At 40.8% G+C, this 18938-nt stretch overlaps 2 long non-coding RNA genes across 2 annotated transcripts; one reads left to right on the top strand and one right to left on the bottom strand.

Moving 5' to 3' along the window:
• The first annotated feature begins 6558 nt into the window (after window positions 1–6558).
• LOC110891111 lies at window positions 6559–8916 on the top strand. The gene is made up of 3 exons (XR_004873005.1): window positions 6559–6653; window positions 6912–6982; window positions 7072–8916. It is a non-coding gene; the product is annotated as an uncharacterized LOC110891111 (long non-coding RNA).
• A 1047-nt stretch (window positions 8917–9963) lies between these two features.
• On the bottom strand, window positions 9964–12187 carry LOC110887340. Its single transcript, XR_004873004.1, has 4 exons — window positions 11957–12187; window positions 11079–11586; window positions 10684–10721; window positions 9964–10194 (listed from the first exon to the last, which is right to left on the bottom strand). It is a non-coding gene; the product is annotated as an uncharacterized LOC110887340 (long non-coding RNA).
• Between the last annotated feature and the right edge of the window lie 6751 nt (window positions 12188–18938).

Here is an 18938-nt window from a genome sequence, read left to right as displayed (position 1 = left end):
TACGTTTCGGTTTAATTTCTTCGCATTAACACCGCAGCTTCATTATCGGTGGTCACTGATAATAGTGTGGCATTAGTGCTCGTCCCCGCCGCAACGCGGGGATGCTTAATACTAGTTTGAATTAAATTGAAACAAAATTATGGTTTTTAAATTGAATCCAATAACATATTCAAATTCGAATTATATAAATATATATTTTTTATTAGAGTTAATTACATAGTTAGTCCCTGTGGTTTGCACAAAATAACATACTTAGGTACTAATAGTTTAAAATCACCTACTAGGGTATTAACTTTTTATTTTGTAACGTTTGGAGGTATTAACGTTATGGATTTTAATAATCCAAACTATTAGTCATTGGTCGGTGACGGTCCCAACTTCAAAAATAACCAGTGGTGTTCCTACCTTTTCACATATTGTAAACTAATGGACATTTACTAACATAACCTTAATTTCTTTTTGTCTCCTTATCGTTTTCGGTTAAGTAAATGTGCATTGATTTACAATATATGAAAAGGTGAGACCACCATTGGTGATTTTTGAAGTTGAAATCGTTGCCGGCCAATGGCTAATAGTTAGGATTATTAAAATTCATTATTTCTTTATTTAAACCGTTTAGTAGATGGGGTTTTTAAAGTTATAACTTTTTTTATTATTTACCACACAAAAATACATTTATTCTACTCGTGTAATATACGAGATTTTTAAAAATACAAATTTCATTATTATTTGGTATTTAAAATTAGATTTAAATTTAACACGTGCAACACATGATGTTTTTTAAAAAATATAACTTTATTATTATTTAGTATACAAAATTACATTTATTCAATCCGTGAAATACACAAGGTTTTTATTGATATAACTTTTTTTATTATTTGGGATATAAAAAAGTTACATTTATTCAACTCGTACAATACACAAATACACAGGGGTTCTTAAAGATATAACTTTTTATTATATAACAATATAACATCAAAAATTACATTTATTCAATCCATCTAATACACGGGGTTCTAACCTAGTTAACCTACTAAAGTAAATCACTAATAGACAAGGGTTGAGGAAAAATACAAATATAAATAATAAAAATTCGGATATATGATCGGGTATATAGTTCAGGTAAACGGGTATGTGGTTTTGGGTAATCAGTCCGGGTATCGCCTAATTCCATACTCGTCCCGTACCCACGAATTTATAAAAAAAACTAATCTCATACTCGTCGAGCTTCAGGCATACCCATTTCATATATTTCGGTTTCAGATATACATATTGGACTGAGGTTTTTGTTACCATTTAAATTTTAGATTTGTCTAGCATGACTGTAAGTATCAAACACACCGCATATCATTGAACTGAACAGGATATTCTCAAATTCCAATTCAAGTAACTTCGATTATTTGATTATTTGGACGAAGCTTCGTAGAAATTTCTCACCGCATTACTAACTTTCACCGCATTACCATATTACCATATTGTAAATTAGGAAAATGTTTATGCATTATGGCTTGTACTTCAAGCATGGGGAGGCTTTCAAAAAAAATTTTGATTTTTCATTTCTAACCTAGAGGTTTTATTTTTTACATTTTAACCTTTTTTTTGTTTTACTTTTAACCAAAAACTTTTCATCTTTTGCAATTTAACCCCAATACATTTTTATTTTCAACTTTGATCCATGTATTTTTCATCTTTTCAAATTCTTCGTTTTACGTTTTGTTCTACTTTTGCGAGTAAACACGCCGTAACGTACGTGTGGGTTTCAAACTTTTTTCGTCTATTTTTTCCCGTTTGACAGGACCGTCACAACGCGTCTATTTTTCCATGTTTGACAGGTTCGTCGCAACGCACATGGTATTAGATCGACTTAGTTATTCTTTTCTATTTTTACATTTCAGTCTTATTTCTTCGCATTAACATGTCGCAACTGGCATACATGGTTCAACGATTTTACGTATGCTTTTTGTTCGGTGTTATTTTTTCCCTTTATGTTTATTTTATTTTTACGAACTTTTCCGGTGTTGTTGGTCGCTGGTAGTTGTGTAGCATTAGTGTTACTTGGCACGGTCTATGCCCTCCTCCCTAGCAACGCGGGGGCACTTAATACTAGTTATTAATCAAATAGTTCATTCCACCTAAATTTAATATTTTTTTTTATTTTGAAATCACAATATTATATATTATATATTATCAATTTGTAACATTGTTATGTTTACGGTTGTTGTAAGCTATGCATTAAGGGTTTTACATGTTGTATGTGTTTATGTTTTGGTTGTACTTTGACACAAGGATTTGTTTTGGGATGTGTGTAAAACCCTAGGCTAAGACTATGGGGTATGGGGTGGGGGTTGGGGCATGGGTTGGGTACAAACGCCCAAGTCACCACCCCGGGTGGGCTTGTGTTTCGGCGTGGCCCCTTGGACAGGGGTTTCAGCCCGGGCGTTGGGCGGGGCTAGCGGTCTTCCGTGGCCGGCTATCATTGGCTGGGTTGGCTAGGCTATAGGTGGCTAGGATTTAAATTTTAAAAAACAACCGTTTGGCCAAGCCAAACCCATACCCCAACTACTATAAAACCCCCCACCGCCTGTCTACATCGCTACCCCAACCCCTGGGTGTGGGAAATGAGCTTCAAGGGATGGGCCAAGTGTGTGATGATGAGCTCCTTTATATATACATATGTATGTATGTATGTATGTATGTATGTATGTATGTATGTATGTATGTATGTATGTATGTATGTATGTATGTATGTATGTATGTATGTATGTATGTATGTATGTATGTATGTATGTATGTATGTATGTATGTATGTATGTATGTATGTATGTATGTATGTATGTATGTATGTATGTATGTATGTATGTATGTATGTATGTATGTATGTATGTATGTATGTATGTATGTATGTATGTATGTATGTATGTATGTATGTATGTATGTATGTATGTATGTATGTATGTATGTATGTATGTATGTATGTATGTATGTATGTATGTATGTATGTATGTATGTATGTATGTATGTATGTATGTATGTATGTATGTATGTATGTATGTATGTATATGTGTGTGTGTTGGATAAGAAAGTTGGCTCGTTGTGCATGGCTTGGGGAGGACGCTGGAGACGGGACAGACCAGGGGGCGTGGACGTGTCTCCACGGGGCTCGAGGACCCTCCGCTGTCCCCGACACCGCATAGCCTAAGTATATTGTTAAATGTTAGTGAGATGATAACAACTAAAAAGAAGCAATACGATCGCATATATGGCAGAAAATTTTGAATAATTGAAGCAAAGTTTGACATCAATTTAGAAATCGTTAATGCATTTATGTTTTCTGCACCCAAGTTTGATGGTATGTGTTTGATTGCATGCATATAATTGTATAAGGCTCTGTGTTGTCCATTAGCGCCTAAGCCACCTCACCATTTTGTTAGTTATCCAGCGCCCCCATCAACAAAGTCGCTACTAAATCCAACCTTAAGAATATCAACAATCAAAAGCATTAAAATAGTATTTATAGAGATAGTAGGGGTGTTCACTATCTAAATTGGGTTCGGAAAACTCGAAATTCGATTTAATTCGAATCGAGAATCACTTATCCGAAATTTGAAGTATGAAATCAAATTTCAAATGTGTGATTTTCGATTCAATCTAAATACATGCATATTTCTTGTTGCATTGCGTGATTGAATTACCATATAAACATTAAGTTGTAAAATTTGTTGATGGATTAGCTAGAATGTCAAAAACCATCAAAGGGGCAGTGCTTTAGCGGTACCCGAATGATTTTCCTTAGAGAAGGATGTCGGATGGAGTCTCGATCTCTACAAAATGTCATACACGAGCCAAAAGTTTTAAACACAGTGAGCCTTCGGTTGGTTGATTTCTCCTAGAATTGGTGACGAGCATGGGTAACCTTTTACCTATGGTGTATAATAAGGGGCTGGGCTTTGTTCCGCTTTAACGCTCTCCTCCTGAGTTAACTTAATGAGGGGAAAGAAAAGAAAATAAAAGTGAGAAAGAAAAACATGAGAAACGAAAAAAACAAAATGTCTTTCCCACCATTTCCTCCCAAATCGGAAGGAAAGAAAAACAAAAGACTTTAGCCTAGTTTTCATTTCATTTCCTTTCTTAAATGAAACTCGGGAACATGACAAGTTTTATTTTTCTTTCTTTTACTTCTTTAATGAAACTTTGGAACACAAAATATTTTTAATTTCTTTTTGTTTATTTTCTTTTCCTTCGGTTAGTAAACTCTAGAACACAAAAAAAAGAATATTAAAAACCATTTTAATTTTAGAGTAAACTGCCATTTTGGTCCCTGTGGTTTAGGCACTTTTGCCATTTTAGTCCAAATCTCAAACTTTTTAAATCTGGGTCCCTGTGGTTTCACTTTTATTGCCATTTTAGTCCAAAAGTGAAATCAGGCCGGATTTCTCAAATTAAACCCTCATGTTTTATCTTTTTCCTCAGGGGTAATTTTGTCATTTTCATTTTATTATAACTGATTAGTAATTAAAAATAATAAAACTAAATAAATCATCCTATAACTTGATGTAGATGTTGTCTTCTTCCCCATCACCACCACTACTAGGGGTGAGCAAAGGGTAAGAACCTTTCGGAACCGACCCGGACCCGACCCGTACCCGGAACCATTTATTAAGTATTATGAAAACCATAACCGAACCGATTAGTAATGTAATGGTTCGGGTCCTAGGAGGGTCTCACGGGTCTCAAACCCATATGGTTCCACCGGAACCATTTATTTAATTTTGAGCATGCGACATCGTTCTACATAGTTACTGGTCGAACTACTCGCCAAAGCCCATTGACTGCAATAGTCATTGACAATTGGCTTTTGATAGTCAGCATTACTATGCAATATTGGGTTTAGGACCATTACATTACTTATATTTTTTGGAACATGATATGCAATAGTAACAGTTCGTTGGTTAAAACATGAACATAAAAAATATGAACTCAAACCAATCTAATATTAAATAATCATCATTCAAACAATAGCATAAATCAATCCACAAATCAAAAAAGCCAATTCAAATAGATCAATCTATCAAATAATAGCATATAAATGATCCAAAATCTAATAAATAAATTAAATAAATAGCATATAAATGATCGTAATATGAAATCCTAGTTGATATGGAAGAATTGTGTTTTAATATGGAAAAAATTCACTACATAAATGATGAAGCATATGAATGATCGTATGAAAATCGGTTCCTTGTGGTTCTTATCCAATACCCATGGGTCGGAACCGGAACCGACCCGGAACCATTTTGTTGAGTATTATGAAACCCGCAAACCGACCCTTCTAGAGCAAAAGGTTCGGGTCCATTGTGGTTCTGGTTCAGGTTCAAGGTTCCGTGGTTCCAGAACCGTTTTTTGCTCACCCCTAACCACTACCACTCTCTCCCCCCTTCTCACCACCGCCACCTCCTCCCCCCTCCGTTAACACCACTACTGCACCACCACCATCCCCACCGCACCACCACTACACCACCACCCCTGTCTCTCTCTCTCTCCCTCTCTCCTCTCTGCCGCCACAAGCAACACCACCACCACCGCCGCCACCTCCTCCCCCTTCTCACCACCGCCACCATCAACACCCACCCCACCCCACACCACAAAACTCTAAAAAAACCTCAAACAATTAAAAATTGATGCATTTCATTCAACTGCAGACAACAAACTTAATAACAAAAACGGCCCCTGCATTAATCATTCAAAAAACCCTAACCTAATGATGGATCTCCTTCTCGGTTTGCCACCGTCGTTGTGTCTAAAACCATCCCGTCTCCTCCACCAAACTCTGCACTCTCTCTCTCTCTCTCTCTAAATACCCATCTGTCTCTCTCTCTTCCCTCTCTCCTTTCTCTCTATCAAAGATCTACAACCAGAATAACACATACACCAAAATAAAAATACCAAACAACAACAACAAACAAAACCGTAAACTTACCTTATCATCCACCGCAACCTTAAGCTGCAAGGTCCAACTCTTCTGCTTCATCCTATACAACCTACTTATCATCGTCGCCGCCACCGACAAACTCCACACCGGACTCGTCTTAAACAAACAATAAGTCAACAAATCCAACGGAATCTTCCACCACACCCCCACCCTTCGGAATAATCTTGTTCGATTCCGTGGAGATAGGCGGCGGTTTGATCGGAAGTGGAATGGTCTAGCAGGGGAGAGAAGGTGGTGGTTGTGTTGTTCATGGGGCGGTGGTGTTCGAGAGAGAGGTCAGAGAGAGAGAGAGAGAAGAGAGAGAGTAATGGGGTGTTTAGAGAGAGGAAGTGCAAAGATTTAGGGGTGTTTGGGATTTTGTATATGTTATAATAAAATTAAAATGATCAAAATGTCCCTGAATAAAAGGACAAAACAATCAGCTTTCAACAGTCAAAATATGGGGTTTTTGTATTTTGGACTAAAATGACAATAAAATTGAAACTACAGGAACCCAAATTTAAAAAGTTTGAGATTTAGACTAAAATGGTACAAATGTCCAAACCAAACTAAACCAAACCAAACCAGGACCAAAATGGCAGTTTAATCTTAATTTTAAGAAAGACAAACTCACCAACAATTCTGTAGCACAGATCTCATGAACACTACTCCCCTCAACTCTAAGGTACGCCTCTTTAGATCTATCTATACACTCATCATTTTAATCTACAAATCGTTTATTTTTTGTGTGTTATCTTCTTAACATCGATTCACACTGCTTCGTTTATGATTAGATCTCAGCATCTATTTGTTGCTGATCAGATCGTTGTTTTATTTTATTTGGATAATTCGATTGAAATTTGACTGATTTGTTCGATTAAACGTTGAATCTTGAATGGATCTGTTGAATATCTTTCATTTTGAATTAATTTATGTTTTATAGATCTCACAATCGCAACTTGCAATTCTGATGGGATTTAGAAGGAAACGGAAAAAAACTGAAAGAATTCTCTGGTGATATAAAGTGTCTCTTCATCAAATCTAACATATCAATGACATCTTTCATGTCTTTTTCTGAATTAATTATGTATTGTTCTTTTCAGTCTGGAATCATGATGTTTTTCTCAGTTTTAAGGACAAGATACGCTCAGGATGTGAAAACCGGCAAAATTACAGGTTAATCCATACAACCTAACTAGGTTATCCACCAAGTAATCTTGCAAAGCAACCAGTTCCATTTGATTTACCACCACACGGGTTGGATAAGACTACAATGTATGGTGATGGACCATCCTTGGAGGATGATCCGTCACGTAGGCGCCACGTCATATTCTTCCCAAAGATGGTCCATCCTCTAAAACTAGAGGGCATGGTAGGATGGTCCTAGTCATAGTCCTCCACCACTTTTTATGTTTCTTTTATTTTTTTTAGTATTCTATTTTTTTTTAACATTTAACAAATATACTAACAAAATATTTTCATTAATATTAAACCCACATTACATAACATTTAACATCATTTGTTGAAGGGCTTGATTTTGGGAGATTTGAGCGAATTGGTTTGGCGAGTGTTGGAATGAAGCAAACGCATTCGATGAATATTGCGAGAATTGGTTCGGTTCTAGCGTCGGATAATATCCCGGAACCGAGAAAACATTAGGTTGGGTCGGATTGTTGGGATTATTCGGGTTGTTCGGAGTGTTAGGGTTGTCCGGGTTGTTGAACGGATCCATGAAAAAGTGTAAAAAGGTTTATAGTGGAAGAAGGTTTATAAAATAGTGGAAGAAGGTTTATAAAAATTATGTGAGAGAGAGATGAAATTTTGGGGTTAATTGGGTGATTGAAAGTGAAAATGGAAGGTAAATATATATATTTTAAAATTGTGACCGTTTGTTTTTTCTCAAAATTAGGAATTTTTGTTCTTTTTTTTATCAACGGTCGAAATCATAAATGATGGGCCCCACTTTTGGACCGTCTCAAACAGCGAAGAAGAGACGGGGAAGCCGGGACGTGGGGGGGGGGGGGCGGCATGGTGTTTGCTGTGTCGCCGGTCCAAGACGGTGTGGGGACGGACCCCATACCGTGTAGCCTAATGGTGGGTCGTTGGGGCTCCAACATTCTTATGATTACCAGTTCAATACAATGTTGGCTTAGAACCAGAGTATGATATAATATTCAACGATAAATATCGAATCTAGTTGGCACTGAATTTTATACATTGCATACATTTTAACCATTAAATAGCATTGTATAATTATAATATATATTATACCATATATTAAATGGCTTCGAATTTAATAATACTAATAATAATAATAATAACAATAACGTTAACAATAACGTGACGTTTCATACTTTCATGTGGCGGTTACACCGTATCAACATGTCTTTCCCTTTTGTGCACCTCTATCTGACCCATTTAGACTTGGCTTATGGCCCATATAAATACTAAAGTTATTTCCTTCCTGCACCTTACAAGAAGATAGAGAGAGAGTTCCCTGAGTGTCATTGAATATTCAAAAAATATGCAGAAACAAATGAGCGAAATGTGGAGAAAGGGGAAATCCCTTCTTCTCACGATATGTCTGCAAGAAGATATGGTGGTTTGGGGCAAAAGCAAGGAGCAGGAGCACAAAGATCCATCCATTTTTATGGATGAGCATACAACACCCGAAAACCAAATATTGGGTGAAGAGTCGGAGACAAATTGCAACGACCAGGTTATTGCTATCAAAACATCTGATGAAATTTGCGATGAACATGATGAGATTCAGCCGGCTAATGTTTGATAGGCGTGTTCGGGTTCGGCATGCATGGGGTTGGGTCGTATCTTTATTATTTGTTTTGTTTCTTTTAGTTAAGTGTGTGACTAATTATATGTTTACCAAGTTATTGTTAATCACAGTAGTTTTGTTTGTTAATTATGATTTAACAATTATATGTTTACCATATCGATCTTCCCTTCTTTAAAACCACTTCCATCACTTAATTCGAATCACACTCGCTCAACTTGAATTACATTTAGGTTTATTTTTTAATTTCATACTCTTGGTGATTATTTCAAATACATTTAGGTTTAATTTTTAATTTCATACTCTTGAATTGCTATCAATATTTGATGATGCTACAGAAACAAAATTTTAGTAAACAGGAAACCTTCAATCGAAATTATCAATATGGTTGCTATGGAAACAAAATTTTAGTAAACCGGACAATCAAACTTCAACCGTCAAAACACTAACTTTTCCAGTGCCGGTTTCGAAACCGATCTTCAAGTCTCAACCGTCACGGTTCAACAAGAAGAAACGGATGTTGATGGGTGTAGTATTGCAGGGGGTTCGGGATGAGTTATGGGCGAACGGTGTATAAAACGGCGATGGGCGCAATGACATATGCATCTAAGCAATGGTGGAGCTTGACCAAAAGCTCTGGAGGGACGGAAAGTCATAGGACCCATTTATATATTGCATATATACGAGTAGACGTCACCCGGACGTTACGGCGGGTTGTTGAATATGTATTCATTTAGTATCATTATATGAGACGCGAATATTCTTAGTGATAAACAAATATTGAACTAAAATTTTGGTATCGACTTGTCACGGTTCAAGAAGGAAAAAAACGACAAACATGGAAAAGGCATACGTGTGAATCGATTGGACAAAGATGGATTGGTTTTGGTTTACGAATGGAGTTTGAAGGAGTGAGAACATGATCCGGGATGTTAAAGGATTTGGAGATATGGTTCCGGTTGAAGCGGTTCTTGATTTACAAAGTAGAGACACGTTTTAAAATCAATCTGGTTGTTTTAGAATTGTGAAGTAATTGCTAGTTGTGTTTTGAGCGAGAATGGTAGGGGTTCGCAGAGGGAGACAACCGGCGAAAAAGTTGGTTAATAGTTGTAACTAGGATTTAGCCATGCCGCGCTTTGCGGCGGCAAAACCATATATTCATGTACTCAAAGTAGTAAATCAACAAAAGTATTATCAACTCCAATACAATAAAAGAAAATCCAAGTGTATTATGTGTTTGATACAATGTACATAGATGGTTGCATATTCAATATTTTCCAGGTATTAGTTATATAAAGTTATGTGAAACTCAACAGATCCCTTGTCAAGGCATTAGCATATGACGATCATTCGCACCTGATCCCGGATAAGCTGATATATCCACCCTTCTTGATTATCTCTTCCCATCCCAGTTGTTTTCTATTTTCTCATGAATCTGTTGTAAACAAAATGAAGATCAATGAACTTTGGAACCCTAAAAGTGTATAAACCAGCTATACAAAATGGGTTGAATTAAGAAGGAACTGGCAAGTAAGGTTTTGAATTAATATGGGTTGTGATTTTTATAATATTCCTTAAATAACCTTATCCTTGATTTTGTCCAAACCACAATAAAAATTGCCCTTGCGGTAACAACCGACCCATTTGTGAGGTTACATGAATATACTATACTATATAAATAAGTTGACCATTTACGATGTTACATGAATATCCTATACTATAAAAATAAGTTTATGGTTTGCAATGTTACATGAATATGCTATACTATACTACATAAATAAGTCTACTGCTGCACGATGTAGCAGTATCCTACATAAATAAGTCTTATCACTAAAAAAAATATAATAACAAAACATAACCATTAACCATCATGCTGCACAAATCCAAAGTTCAATAACACAATACAAAAGCATATAATATTTACCTTTGCAGTTGTAAAAGCTGCAACAATTCTTTGAATCCCTGGCAAAGGAAAATTTTTGTTTATATCACAATGCAAACACATAAGGTTTGATTCATAAGACTATAGAAGATTAGCATTTTTATAAGCCACCCTAAGACTCCTGTCTTAAACAACACAACCTATAGTATTTACAAAGCAACGTTGATAGACAATAAATTTATTATTTTTATATTTGACTATTTCAACATTTTGAGTAAAAAGCCATAGCCAACATCATATGTAGAAAGAGACATTGATGTAATAAAAGTGTGTTCTTTCTATTTTATAACTGACGTGAAACTAAAAGCATTATGAGTTGGCATGTGGCGAACTTTTTGCTCAGTAGTGCCCGGTATGTAGTTTTTGTATAGAACTACCAGTAGGCTAGTTGAGTCAAGTCCCATGTATTTCCTATTTAAAGGCCATCTCGATGCATGAGAAAGTTTGATCCAAGTCTTCCCTCTAAACTTCTTTCAAGTCCTTATCTTATTTCTTTAGCCATTTCAAACACTAATTGATCCACATCATTGGTATTAGAGTGGTCTAGATCCAATGGAAAACCGAAACTCATCAATGTCGAATTCCAACAACAAACCCACGTTCGTTTTGTCCAGCATGACACCATGTTCAAGAGGCTTTTGGCTGAAATGCAGTCTCTCAACACTTCTATGCGGGCCGCACGAACAGCAATCTATGGGGTTCTAGGGTTCTCCATCGGGCGACGGAGCATCTCCTATCACCACAAAAAGAACCCATGACATATACGACCCCGCCCCATGCATGCCGACCCGTACGCCCAACCCAGTACATATCACAAAGAAACTATAACCATAGATTGTAGCAAAACTCCTGAACCAAACTCTTATTCCATCTCTGCAGATAATCCTATCAACAAATATACAAAGCCCTAATTAAACAAATAAATCATAAAATTCCATGATGAATGGCATGAAATAGATGGATAAAAGAAAAAAAAAGATTCAAACAAAATCCCAAATTATCAAGTCTACAATCAATGAACATTAACCAAAACACAATAAAGTTAAACGATTTTCTTTAGATTCCTCAGACGAACGGATGAATTAGTAACATATCTAATTCAATTGAAATGGTAAAATCATTTCCCTAAACATGCTTCAAATGATTTATCAAGAAAAAACCAAGAAGATTGCATATAAGCTATTTAATATTTTCTCTTAAAATTAGGGTTCAGTCGTTAAAAGAGATGCATACAGTAGGGAATCGGGCACGTTACCGCTAACGATGCGCTTTAGCAACCAACATTGCAACATTTAGAGACCCAATTCTTGGAACCCTAGCTCTACCGCCGTCGACGCCGGTTTGGTCGATGGAGATGAGTACTACGATGACGGTGATGATAAAGAAAAGTAAAAAAGTCAAGATCTTTGTCCATGAGCCCCAATCGGAACAACAACCATATTTTTCGTCTCTTCTTCGGTAGAGGCGGGGGTGGAACTCAAGCTTTTTCATGAATAGAGTTTATCTTGTAAATGCTTTGGAAGAAAACATGTGACCGCCACCGGACAACTCAGGAAGGAAGGACGAAGGGAAAAAACATACAAAAGTAAAAGAGTCAAAATGTAAAAATCAAAGCAGGGACCAAACTTGTAAATGGAACTGACATTGTACTTTAAGATTATATAAGACTGGAAGGTATGGGGGCCGGCTGATGCCCGGCGCCGGACCCCCACACCGCCCCCCTGGGGCTCGGCCCATCACACCCGGCGACCCACAGCCGGGTCAGCCGATCCATTTGGTTTGAAAAGTAGCCGTTGGCAACGGCATTATTTAATTAAAAAAAAATTCCCTTTTTCTATAAAATCACCTATTTTCACCATTATTTCCCCACTTTCAACCCAAAACCCTCTCACTTTTATACCATTTTCTCCCTACTTTTATAAAAAAAAATATCTTTTCACCCACAATGGCTTCTAATCCTTGGTGGCCCTCGTCTTCGGATGACGAAGAGGAGATGTTTTTCGCAAACGCTGTACTACGGGCGGGACAGATTCTAATCGAAGAGGAAGAGGAAGACTTCTCGTCTGAAAATGTTATTACCACACGAATACGGATTAACAGAGACCGCCAAGGTTTTCATTACAAAATTTCATTGTCCTTATTTTTTTTAACTCATACTTATATATTTTATACGACAAGAGCGCACGAGAAATTGGTGAACGATTATTTTTCGGATGAACCACTTTACAACGCCGACATTTTCAGACGCAGGTTCCGAATGAGTCGCCGCTTATTCACACGGATTGCCAATGATTTGGCGGGGCTAGACCCGTTTTTCACGCAACGTCCTGATGCTCGAAGTTATGAAGGGTGATGAAACAATGGTTAACCGGGCAGGGTTAACACACTGGTCTCGTCAAGAAGGGTTAATCCCTTCCTCTCGAGGATCGCTGGCTGGATCACCGGTGGTTGATCTCCTGCACAAGGAAACAAGCCGTGACTCGTAACAAGGAGGATGGGGTGGGGGGTGCTCCTTGTTACCACTCTCCGGCGTGAGAATCAGTAGTTTGTTTGGGTAGCAAAGTAAGATAGTAGTAGTAGTGAGAGAGTTGTGAAGAGATACCTCAAACCTGGTTTGGGGTTGGTATTTATAGCCGAGGAGTGAAGGAGGAGGATGATGGATGGACTGACGACGTGCTGCACCTTTGCAGGTGTGTCAGGCTTGTCGGTTGTGGAGGTTACGCCACGTCAGTCCATTGCTTACGTAGCTCTGACAGGTAACTGCCATTGGTGCCACTTGCACTGTGGTGTCAGTCCCACTTGTTGAGTGCATAGGATGCGGATGCGGTGCAAGCCGCATCGCTGCATGCGGTAACGTCTGAGGTTACCGCGTCTACTACTTGTGATCAAGAAATACGCGAGATGCGGTGTTGGCCGCATCGTCGTCCACGGAGACTATTTGCCTGCATCCCTTGTCGTGACGAAAATGCCCATATGGTGCGGTGCCAGCCGCACCGTTATGTTCATCTTCTTCTATGCCTAAGGTAAGGCTTTCTTGTATTGATAGAAGTGTTCACTGGATGCGGTGCGAGGCCGCATCGCTGTGAATACTTCCGTTTTCATACACCAGATGTGATGCTATGTCGCATCACTCTACCGTTCTCATGTTCCATGTAAGTCCTCCTTCGTTACTAGATAGATTGGATTCAACCCTTGTGCCGACGCGTTCTCGCATGGGCATAAGTAGGTTGTTAGCTAGTAGGGGTTTTGATAAGGGTAATGGTCACTCGCGGTCGATGCTGACGCGAGATCTGGGACCATACCCCTTCAAGTCCCCCCAGTCTAGTGTTGCTGCCACATACAAGTTGTATGTGGGAGGAGTACTGGACTATGGTGTTTGGAAGGTAGTTTGGAGTCTGGAGAAGATCCTAGACCATGTGTGGTCTTTTCTGTATGTAAATCAAGCTGGAGGTCTGGAAGGGTCATCTGACGCCTCTTCCGTATCGGTGAAGGAATTTCGTCTGATGCGAAATTCTCAGTCGATTTATGTCACCAGGTGGCTTGCCACCTGTTGTTGTGCCGAAGGTCTCTTGGAGACTTTGTTAGTAATGCTGCACAAACTTCGAACTAACCTCTGAGATGGTGGTTTGAAGGTATGCACAGGTTTTCAACCTCTGAGAGGTGGTCTTGTCTTCAAACCAATTGTTGAATTGGTGCATGAAGAAGAAAAGAAACTTTTGGATCAATCTCTGAGATCGGGATCAAAAGTAGTTGATGCTTGTAAGTGCTTTGCTCAAGCTCTATGTTCAGCATCTAGTCATGAGATGACGAGCCCTTTTTTGTTGGGTTTTCGTGTTCGTCGTCATAGCTCTCTAGTAACCGCACGTCCTTTGCGGTTACCTCGTTGCGTCATTGTTGGCCATGTTTGGTCGAACAATGTAGATTTGTACTATGGGTAAATAAACATGGTCATAGGCAAGGGTATGCCCACCATTGTTTATTCTATGCGGCCCATAGGCGGGCAAACAAAGTCATAAGCAGACTTGTTACCGCTGTTCGGACGCTTGCTGTTCGACAAGGGCTCGTTTAGAGCGCTTATCTGCGTTCGTTTTGGAGCCACTTACCTTCCCGCTCCAATACCGAGTTTGCCTTGAAGTAGCTTCGCTCGGTGATGTGGAGTTAGCTTGGCTCTTCCGTAGCAACCAGTCTGCGGAAGCTATGGTTATGTTCGTAGCTCCTCGTGAGTGTCTGCGGTTTTGCATTACCATATTCGCTCGAAACGGGTGTGTTGCTCGGATGTAGCTCTTGAAGGTTCAGGAGTCAGGGTTGCTGATGTGCGCGCGCGTACATTCCCTTCCTTCTTTATGTTAAAGAAGGTGTTCATGTACCCTCTGCGGTTGGGAACCGGACAGGAGGGATTTGAAGCTTGAAGAGAAGGAAGGCGATGCGGTTTACCTGTGTCTGAGATGCGGTTCAGTCCAAAGAACAATGCTGGTTCTGAGCATCTGACACACCTGAACGGGCTCGTGTGTGTCATGTCCGCATATTCCACATGTGCTCGTGGGTAGTGCGGATAGGTATTATACCCTCTTATAGTGTAGAGATATATATTTTTACCTATTTTTAGGGGTATGTTAAAAAACGACATGCGGTATGGGTTATGGTTTGGTACACCAGAGAAACCGCATGCCGCTTATAATTGGATAATGTAGTCGCTTTTTGTTGCATACGTGGCTGATCTCACGTGTGAGTTGGTGGAAGTTGGTGAGATCTTCCTGGCATGTGCTGAAATGAAAGGACGTTTGTACTGCCCGAGGCATTAAATGCACTGTAGCAAAGAGTGTAAACGTCTCCTATGTCAGGCGCGTGGGCGGCCACGCGCGCGTGATAACCGTCAGCGAAAACGGCGCTTGACACGTGGTGTCGCGCGATTCGTTCTTTTTGAACGTGATGATTCGTTTTCTCCCTCCGCATTAATTGCGATGGGTATATAAGGGGAAACCGTTCGTGGTTTCCCCTCACTTGTTCAAAATTTCAAAAATTTGCCGGTGAGAGAAAACTTGTTCTTTGTCTTCTCCGACGATATTTCTTGAAGTTCCGGTGAGGTTTTTAGTTTTTCCACTCACGTTCTTTTATTTCCTCGATATACCTGATGGCTGAACCGTCAAGTCCACACAATGTGGAGGGTGAAAACCCTGAACAGCCGGTAGTGGTGGAGGAAGAAGAAGAGGGAGCCGCCGGTGGTGGTTTACCGGCGTTAAAGTGGACCAGGAAGAGCTTTGATCGTCTAATGCTTGACGTTCAAATGCCCCCTGAATATGGGGCAGTCTACCCATCGGAAGGTGACACCGGTGCCGACGCTCCGGCCGGTTACGTGACCATGTGGGCAGACTTTTTTGGTGACTGCAATCTCCGGTTACCTTTGACCGTTTTTGTTGTCGAGGTTTTGGAGTGGTACAAGGTCCACATTTCTCAAATGAGTCCGTTTGGTATGATCCGGATTCGAAATTTCGAATTTACATTTCGTGCTCTTGGTATAGAGCCTACCGTTGGAGATTTCCGACGGTTTTATCAACTGACGGTGTCCTTGGGGTTCTTTTCTTTCCGTCAGCGAGAGGGTAGTCCCAAGCTGATGACTCCTCCCAAGGGGTTGACGATGTGGAAGAAGAAGTTCTTTTACATCAAGGCTGCTGCCATTGTTGCAAAGATGACGTTTCGGAACGTGACCGAGACGATCATAGCAGAGACCATTGGGGTCCCTAGTGTGAAGACGGTGGAGTGGTTTCCGCAGTTGCAGACCATTGAGTCTGTGAAGTTGACCAACACCCAGTTGTGGGTGTTGCGTATGATGTTGACAAGGAGGAACAAGAAGTCGAAGCCCGTGGTGCGGGAGAAAAGTTGTGGTACGTACTTTTCATTTGTTTAACTTTCTTATCCTTGTATGCGTTACTGACTTGTGCGTTTGTTATCAGAGGACGCTCCCGTATGGAGGATGTTTGCCCCGGATTTCCAGGGTCAGGTGGAAAAAGTTGTTTGTGCGGATGGCGAGGAGGAGTTTAATGTTATCATTCGAGATAACTTCCGGGTGCCTACTGAAGCCGCATTAGCAGTTGAGTTGCCGCGGGGCAAAGGTATGTTTAGGAATCCTTTATTTTTGTGATAACAATAATGGTTGCACTGACTCACCTCTTGCATGGTTTTCATGCAGGTGATCTTGGGGCCTTAGGGGATCCTGATGCGAAGGGTGTGCCTAAGAGGCAGACGGTGAAAGGCGTGCGTTTTCGCCAAAAGAAAATATCGGAGGTCCCTGTTGTGCCTCATTTGGTACCGCAGGCGGCAGGTATCTCTCACTCTTCTTTTCGTAGATACTTGGATTATGTGATAGTATCTGATACCCTTGAGGGTTTGGGTACAGCTGCGGGCTCGCAGTCTGGTGCGGGGAAAAGGCAAGTAGAAGAGACGGCTGCTGGTGCCGGTGGACCGAAACGTCGGAGGCTGCAGTCTAAGAGGACTGTTCCGACGTCGAAGAAACCTGCGGTTACTGTTGGTAAGTTTTGTTTAGCTGGTCTCAAGTGTGATGTATAACACGTGTTTTGACAGCTATTTGATTTTGTTTTGCAGAGCTTCAAGATAAGGATTTCTCTATCTTTGATGCTCCAGAGTCACCCCCGCATGACGCGGGTGCGGGTGTGACTGAGGAACCTACAACACCTCCTGTCAAGGTGGTGCCCGAGTCAACCGTGCGGAAGGAGGGTGCCGCAGAGAAGGTTGCGACCCAGATATTCGATACCGTTGACTCGTCCAACAATCTAATCTCTCCCAATGAGGGAGATAATTTGAGTGTGCGGTTTTCTGATTCTGGGAAACAACAGTCTGATGCAGAACCGCAACAAACTGATGCTGAAGCGCGGCAGCATGATGCTGAGCCTCGAAGGTCTCCTGCTGGTGAGAAGGGTACCGGTTCGTCTGCCGGTGGTGCGGGTTATGATGGGCCTCCAATTCAGCCTGGGGAGTCTGAGTTGGAGTATTATTATCGCACCTATACCCAGGGTCGAAGTACTGTGTATCACCGACCCCCCTGGACTATTATGCAGGGGGATGATATTTCCAACGACCCTTCGGCATGTAAGGAGATTCTGGGTGGTCTGGGCACCCCCTTCGAAGTTGAACGTGCCCGTGCCGCACCTCGTGAGCTGCGTATAAACCAGCTCTCAACAATGTTAATAGGATCTTCCATTGTGGCGAATGCCATTTTGGAAGATTACAAGGTGTTGGGCCGCCGCGAGGAAGAAGCTGCTCGCATGCGGGCTGAAGCGGAGAAGTTGGTCGAGGCTGCTCGTGCGGGTGCGGAGCAGCTTGAGGAAGATAGGGCTGCTTTTGAGAAGCAGAAATAGACCGCGGAGTGGGCTGCCGCTGCTCAGCTTAAACAGGTTCGTACTCTTGCCAAACTCCTATCTGATGAACGCAAGAGTTGGAATGAAAAGTTGTCCAATGAGCGTAAGAAGTGGAATGAATCTTGGGCTAAGCAGAATGACACTCTGTTTCGTGCTCGGCAGGAGTTGACGAACGCCAAGGCAGCGAACGTTGCCTTGGGTAAAGAAAAAGCTGCAGCAGAGGCCATTGCTGTGAAAGCGCAGCAGGCGAAGGCCGAGGCCCTAAAGGCGCTTGAAGAGGCCAAGGAAGCCGGGGCGCGTGCTGCAAAGGCCCTTGAAGAGGCCGAAGAGAAGGAGAGCCGTTCTTCTAAGGCTCTTGAAGAGGCGAGTGCGGAGCGCATTCGTTTGGATAAAGTTGTTGCCAGCCTTCAGGTATGTTTCGTTACCTCTGTTGTATATTTCCTTCATTGTTTTGAAAATGTTTATCGAGTGAACTGTTTGCTGTTTTGTGACAGGCTGAGGTTCAGGCCCGGGAGGTCGCGGTTACAGATCTTACTGCCCGCGTGTCGGTTGCGGAGGAGCGGGCTGATGCCGCTGTTGAGGCCAAGGATGCCTTGGTGTCCTCTTTTGACCAGCTGAAGGCTGACCGTGAGTGGTTGCGGACTCACGGTATCGCGCGTGTAAGTATCCGTTGCCTTTATATTTGCTTGGACTATCATCTGAGACTTATGATCTTTTTATTGCAGATTGTTGAGGCTATCATGAATGCCCCTGAGACCGCAACTGGTTTGGACCTGGTTAAGGAACGTGCGCGCGATGCTGGTTTTAAAGCTGGTTATAACCACTGCATTGGGCATATTAATGTAATATCCGCGGGCGGTTATA

Source organism: Helianthus annuus, chromosome 11 (genome assembly GCF_002127325.2).
Source record: "Helianthus annuus cultivar XRQ/B chromosome 11, HanXRQr2.0-SUNRISE, whole genome shotgun sequence".
NCBI lineage: Eukaryota > Viridiplantae > Streptophyta > Magnoliopsida > Asterales > Asteraceae > Helianthus > Helianthus annuus.
This window is presented reverse-complemented; position numbering and strand designations above follow the sequence as displayed.